Raw genomic sequence first — 7,500 nt, forward strand, 5'->3', positions numbered from 1 at the left:
TTTGGCTTCTAGCGACGTGGCCGGACAGCGAAGGTCGATGCTCATCCTGATGGTTAGACTTCCTTGCTTTGGCTGTTTTGCACGGGAAAGGACTGCATTGTTGGTGAGGTGGTCCTTCCACTTAATGCATCCACATGGGATTGGAGCTTCTGTTGGTGGAAGCATTCAAGTTTCTTCAGGATCTCCCCCCCCCCCCCTGAGACTCTGCGATAAAATGTCCATGTTCGCAGCCGTATAACAAGAGGGTGGAGACAACGACGGCTTCAAATTAAACCATTAGTTTTGTTTTTGGATAAGAAGTTCTTTGTTGTCGAAAACCGTTCGACACAGCTTTCCAAAAGCGATATATGGGCAGGACTGCAAATACTCGACTGTTGTATCATCAGCTCTTTGGCCCAGAGTTGCACATTGGTGGTAACTGTAAGCTGTCAGGATACGAGAATTGGTCGACTTGCTCCAGCGAGTGTTACCAGTAAATTGTGAATGATGTCAAATTCTGCAGGGGCTGTTCTTGGAATACGGTTGTTACAAGATATATTGGTCTACTATATGTTCACGCTCATCCCGACATATGTTGGTAAGCTGCAGTGAAGTTGTTGACCTGGACTGTTGTAGAACATCAGCTTGAGTGGCAATGAGGGCAGCATTTGTCATCCGGAATTATATACTGTAGTTCAATATACGGTTTTGGATGGTTGTTTTATATTTATATAATATATACCTATATACTATTATATATTATATATATATATTACTATGTTATATATATACGTACTATATATGTATATACATATATATGTATTTATAAGGTATTTTATATATGTATATATATATATATATACCTATTTAAATAGGTATTATATTATTAGGTATATACATTATAAATATATAAATATATATTTCATATATTACATATATACATTTGTATATTATATATATATATACTATATATATATATTTCTTACATAGGTAGGTATGAGTATATATGTAAATTCATTAATTCATTATGCATATTTTGTATACATATACATATATATGTATATATATATGTATATGTATATGTATATATATATGTATATGTATATATATATATATATATGTATATATATATATTTATATATATACATATACAAAGTATTACAAAGGAGGCGCATGTCGACAGGAGAACCTTTGGTACATAACTAGGTCGGATGCGAAAAAAAACATAATGATGAATATATCAGAAAAAAAAATAATATTAATAATAATAAATAAATAAGTAAATGAATAAATGCATAAGTATAGTTAAATAATAAAGAAACAGGTAAATAGTAAATAATAATAAACTGACATATAAATGATAATAAATGAAAATCAAGCAAATGATAATAAAAAAACAGGCAAATAGTAATAAACAAATAAGCAAATAGTATGAAATAAATGGCAGCCATTACAGCATGTTGCTTAGGTGTTTATCTGAACGAATCTTAAAGCATTAAACTGAACTACATTGTACTGTTCTCTGCAGGAAGTTTATTCCATTCATTAATTACACGGTTGACGAAGTTGATTCTACCCACTTACAAATTAGATTTATTTCCTGACAGTTTGAAACCATAATTTATTGTCGGATTCTCATTCACTGTAAAATTTTTGTCACTTATGATGTTTTAGTCGATTTTCGTATGATTTTTTTTTTTTTTATTATTATTTGGAATTAGTTTTGTGGCTCGCCTTTCCAATCTGTCAATGTCTTTAATGAGATTCGGTGACCATACGGAAACAGCATATTCTAAATGTGGACGAACTAATAATTTATAGCTTGTTAATGATATATGGGTTTTGAAGTCAAAAGAACGCGCAATCATTTGGAGTAAATAACTTGCTTTCTCAGAGGCTGAAATACACTTGTTAGATGATTTGAGATCGTTACCAATAATTACGTCGAGATCCTTTTCTCCATCCACTTTTCTGAACAAATTTCTAAATAACTTGTAATCGTACTTACTGTTATTTTTACCTAAGTGCATAAACTTGCATTTACTTGTATTAGATTTCATTAGCCACTTTTCAGACCATTGCTGTAGTTTATCTAAATATTCTTGAATATCTAATTGGTTTAAGTGACCATTTACCATTCCGCACAGTTTTGTATCATCAGCAAATTCAAAGACAATAGATTCTAGTCCGTGGTCTACATCATCTAAATATACTGAGAATAAAAGTGGCCCAAGAACGGAACCCTGTATATATATATATATATAATATATATATATACTATATTATATTATTATATATATATATATATATATATATTACAGATATATATACATTAATATATATAGTATATACACATATATATACATATATATATATGTATTATATACATGTATATATATATATATATTATATATACATATATACAGTATATATATATTGATATAATATACATAGTATATATATAAATATGTATCATATATATATGATATATATATATATATATACTGTAAATGGTTGTGAACCCCCCCCCCTATATATATATATATATATATATACTATACATTTATATATATATATATATATATTATTTTATAACCATTATATATGTACATATGTGTATAATAGTGTGATATATATGTGTATATTTATACATACATATATTACATTTATTTATACACTATTATATATACATATATATATATATACCTTATTTATGTATATATATACTATATATGTATATATATCTACTTATATATATGTATACATATGTAGTATTATGTATATAGGTATATATATATATATACATATATATATTTGTACACATATGTATATATGTTATATATATATATTAAATATATATATATATATATTATATGCAAAGAAATCACAAAAAAAACACACGTGATAAATATTTTTTGGCAGAATTTCCACAGGGAAATTGAAAAAACAGATACCGAACGTTTTTCGTCTATTTAGACGAAAACGTTCGGTATCATGTTTTTTTCAATTTCCCTGTCGGTTTTCTGCAAAAATATATATACTAGATATATATATATACACATATATATATATTTGTTTTTATACACATATATATATATATATACACACATATATATATATTATATATATATAAACATACATATTTTATACACTTTATATATAATGAGTTACATATATAATATATATATTATATATATATATATATTTATATACATATATGTTATATATATATGTTATTACATATGTATATATATAATAATATATATATATGTATATATATACAATATATATATATATACAGTATACTATACTTACACAGAAACACAAAAACACACACGCACTTACACACACTACACACACACACAACAACCACACACACACACACACACACACTCACACACACACACACACATACACAAATTTTCCCAAAGAAACGGAGGCTCACATTCTTGTCATTAATTCGTTTATCTGTGTTAACCATGATTGTGTCTCCGTAGGCACTTCGCGTTTCGGCCACGTCTTCCGAGAGCCGGGGTGTTCTACAGGAACACGCAACACTGGTCCATCTCGAGTAAGGAAGAGGCAAGACTTGGACGGACCTGAGGACCTTGAAAGGTTCCTGATCGACTGTATATATATCTAAAACGATCGTCAAGAAAAGGAAAATGCTTTCGGGAAGGAACATCAGCCGACATCAGTTGGCTGGATGACCCTAAAGGGAATGTTACTGGAATTTCAGCTCCCGCACAGGAGTGCGAATGACGAACTAACTGGACGACCGCTCCCTCATTTTAGAAGACACCGTCCGTCAGTCGAGGGGGTCGGCCGTACGATTTTTTATTCAGCTGAGGGGAGCCCCCGACAACAAGTTCGGAAAAGATGTGTGTAATCTCAAGAGGCTCGAGATGTGGATGCAGATTTTCTAAAGAGCTCCTGGGGGCTCTCCTCAGAGGAATAAAATCGTTTGTCAGTCGCCAAAGCAAAATCTCCCGAGGGGCGCCGAGCATCACAGCAAGATAGCTGGCGTTGCCCGTGTACCAAACGGGGCGGTACCTTATACTTAGTGCCAAATTTTTTAAAAGATCCGTCAAAAATTGGTCACTTAGGAAAACCCAAAAAAAAATCCACGAGGAATCTCGACAAAACATTATCCCGAAGGGCGTCTTGAATAGGAGTCCATGTATTGCGAGATGGGTGTGGATTTCCCTGGTAAATCTGGAAGAAAAAAATTACTCCACGGACCCTGTTCAGGGCCAGTAAGCCTTCCTGACCGTCACCAGCATAATTGTAATACCTTGCGACCGCCATTACAATGCCAAGGGAGCTCAGAGACTACACCGTGAGCCCCAGGTGGAGGACTATGGACGGGAGCTTTGACTTCAATGATCTCTTTCTGAGCTTATTAAAAGCCAGACAATTCTTATTCAGTTGCAAAGAAAGCCATTACTTTCAAGAGATTCTTGGGGGGTCCAGCAGAAGCTCCTACACCGTCCTATTAGACTCCCGAGAAGCTATAAACCGGTTTTTTGTTAAAAAAAAAAAAAAAAAAAAAAAAATAATAATAATAATTAATAATAATGATAAAGAAATATAAGAAAAAAAAAATCATAACTCGCTTGAAGAGCAGACATTCAGGGAAGGACTTGATAGAAACCTTTGAGATTTTAAAAGAAAAACTGACATAAAGAAAATGTATAAAATAATTCACTTACCAGACAAGAAACAATGAACTCAAGCTTATTCAATGTATATCTAATTTAGAAGTATCGCTAATCGTGTCATCATTAAAGGTAATAATTTTATACCTGAGGCGATTAAATGAATGAAATGCAAGTTCGATGTTTTCAAAACTCGCTTGAACTACTAAGCAATTTATCTTAATGTCTTTTAAAACCAAAAGGTCTTCTATTGGCGCGTACTTTTATCAGTGTAACTCATTATTATCTCCGAGAGAATCCCGCTAGATTTCGACGACAAACTACGACGGACCTCGGCAGAGCCTGACAGAGCTTGTGGTTTGAGATTGTTTGTTTCAAGCGTAGAGTCATTTATAGCTTCAATGAAGCTCTCTTCCACCATTTACACTGACGAAGTCTGATGTAGGTCTCTTTGTCAGAGTTTAGGCCTTCAATCTCTGCTGTTTCACCTCTGATTGTTGGGAAAGGGTCCCTTCAAACTTGTAGTGGTCTTCTTGCACTGTTTGACTCCATTTTCCTTCATTCCTGGACTGATGACTCGAGTCTCGATGACTGTTCTGAAGACGTATGGAAAGTGTGTGGAAAGCGATGATCTTTCGTTCCTGTCTGACACGCACAGTCCAAATGTTTACCGTGCACGAGGGTGCGTACGATATGTATATGCGTTTTACTACTTGACCTTGCTGTTCCTTCAGCCCTGTATATAGATTCTAAGAGCTGGAGTTTTCTTGAATCATACATCAGAGAAAAAGCCCCTTCCATCAATTTGCAATGCAATCTAATATCTAATATCCCCCTATACAGCCATAAATTGCAACATTTCGCCTCTACCACCCCCTCCCCCTCAGCTTCACCCTCTCCTCTCCCTCCTCCTCCTCCCCCACCCCCTCCACACACACCCTCTCCTTATCAGGTCTCGGAACCGTTTAAAAGGCCAGAGATCACGGGTAATCCGCTAATCTCCTCACACCTTCCTAAACGAAGGTCACCCAGGGTCACGATGTAGCCGCCAGCCATCCTTTTCACCTAAGGCAAGAAGTAGTTATTAATATTATTATTATCATTATTATTATTAATATTATTCTTATTCTTATTAGTGTTATTATTCATTCAAATTTAAATGTTAAACTTAAATGTAAGACTTGATATAAATTGTAAATGTGCAACAATCAATGTAATTCAAACTTGTAGTATCATATATTGTATCTTTATAACAGAAATACCAGAAGATGTCTTATTAGAGACGAAACGTCGTGTAGTAAAATGGAGAGGTATAAGGATTTGGTTTATGCCCACCCTATCCAAGGGAAGAATATAATTAGAAAAATAGAAAACACAAGAAAGAAAATCAACAACTTCCAGAATGCTGTCGTATTCAATCAAACATGTTTAAGAGAACCTGCTCCCAAAATTCACAAATGTTAGACTCCACGGCCGAGCAGTACAGCGCAGCCGACTAACCTTAGATTTCAGGAAGAAAATGATGGAAGAAGAAATAAAAGAAAAGAAATCCAAGATTCCTGAATTACTAGAACAACTTGAAGACACCCAAAGGTGCTATGAAGACCTAGAGCTAGACATCACCCTCAAACAGAAGACCCAATCTGCCCTAGATGACGTCATCACAACCCATCACCAAGTAGGTAGAACAAGAATCTCTAAAAAGTTATCAAGACTGTACGGTGGTACCCTAGCTATCCCACAAAGTTCTCCCTCTTTCATCAATCTATCTAATGAAATTTTAACAGAAGACCAAATTGAATTTTGAACTTGGGTATCAACTGCCACCTAAAACCTAAGTACAACCAAATCAACAAAAAAGTGGAATTAGCAGCCCTCTTCGAAAACATTTGCAAATTAGAGAAAGAAGGCAAAATCTCCGTAAACCAAGACCTCCAAGAACAACTTCAAAGTGAGAGCACAAAATCACGTCACCAACGCAACACCATCCCACTACTCTCACCGCGCCAAAAAGAAGCAGCTAGACAACTCAGAGATAACGAGAAAATTATCATCAGAAAAGCAGATAAGTCCTCATGTTATGTGATATTAGGAAAAAGTGTGTATATTGAGAAGTGTAGAGATATCTTACAGGATCATTCAAAATTTAAATTATTTCTCGTAACCCAATAGAAAATCTGAAAAAGAAATTAAATAACCTCATCTCAGGGGTTAATGCAGAGATTAGGCAGGTACTAACTTTAGCAAAACTAAGTTGGAGGATTTTCCAAACCAGGATATTTTTATGGTAATGTGAAAACCCACAAGGAGAATAACCCACTTAGGCCTATTATATCACAAATTTCCACTCCTTCTTACCAAGTTGCTAAAATCCTCCATAGTATCATTTCTCTTTATATCCCCACCACCTACTCCCTCCGCTCAACCGAGGAATTCATTGACCTTTTAATACCAACCAGACAAAGGTCCCATTGCATCTTTTAGACGCCCAAAATCTCTTTACTGAAATTCCCGTCACACATGACAACTATTAATATCATCTTGGATAATGTATATCATCATAGTGATCACCCACCACCCAAAATCCCACAGCAACTTTATGGAAAGAAATATTAAAAACTTGCACCACAGAGGTCCGCTTTCAGATGCCCCAGAGGGTAGAAACGTTATATGCAAAACGGACGGGTGTATCCATGGGGTCACCACTAGGAGTCCTATTTGCCCAAGCATTTATGGCTGATGCTTAGTAACAGAGGGTTTTCCAAATCAGCGATATGACCACCACATATTTATTGTAGATAGATACATCGATGATATATTCTTGTTAGCACTAAATCGACTAAAGACCTTAGAACTACTAAGG

This window comes from Oratosquilla oratoria, chromosome 3, assembly GCF_046742065.1.
Source record: "Oratosquilla oratoria isolate Oo_2021 chromosome 3, ASM4674206v1, whole genome shotgun sequence".
Taxonomy (NCBI): Eukaryota; Metazoa; Arthropoda; class Malacostraca; order Stomatopoda; family Squillidae; genus Oratosquilla; species Oratosquilla oratoria.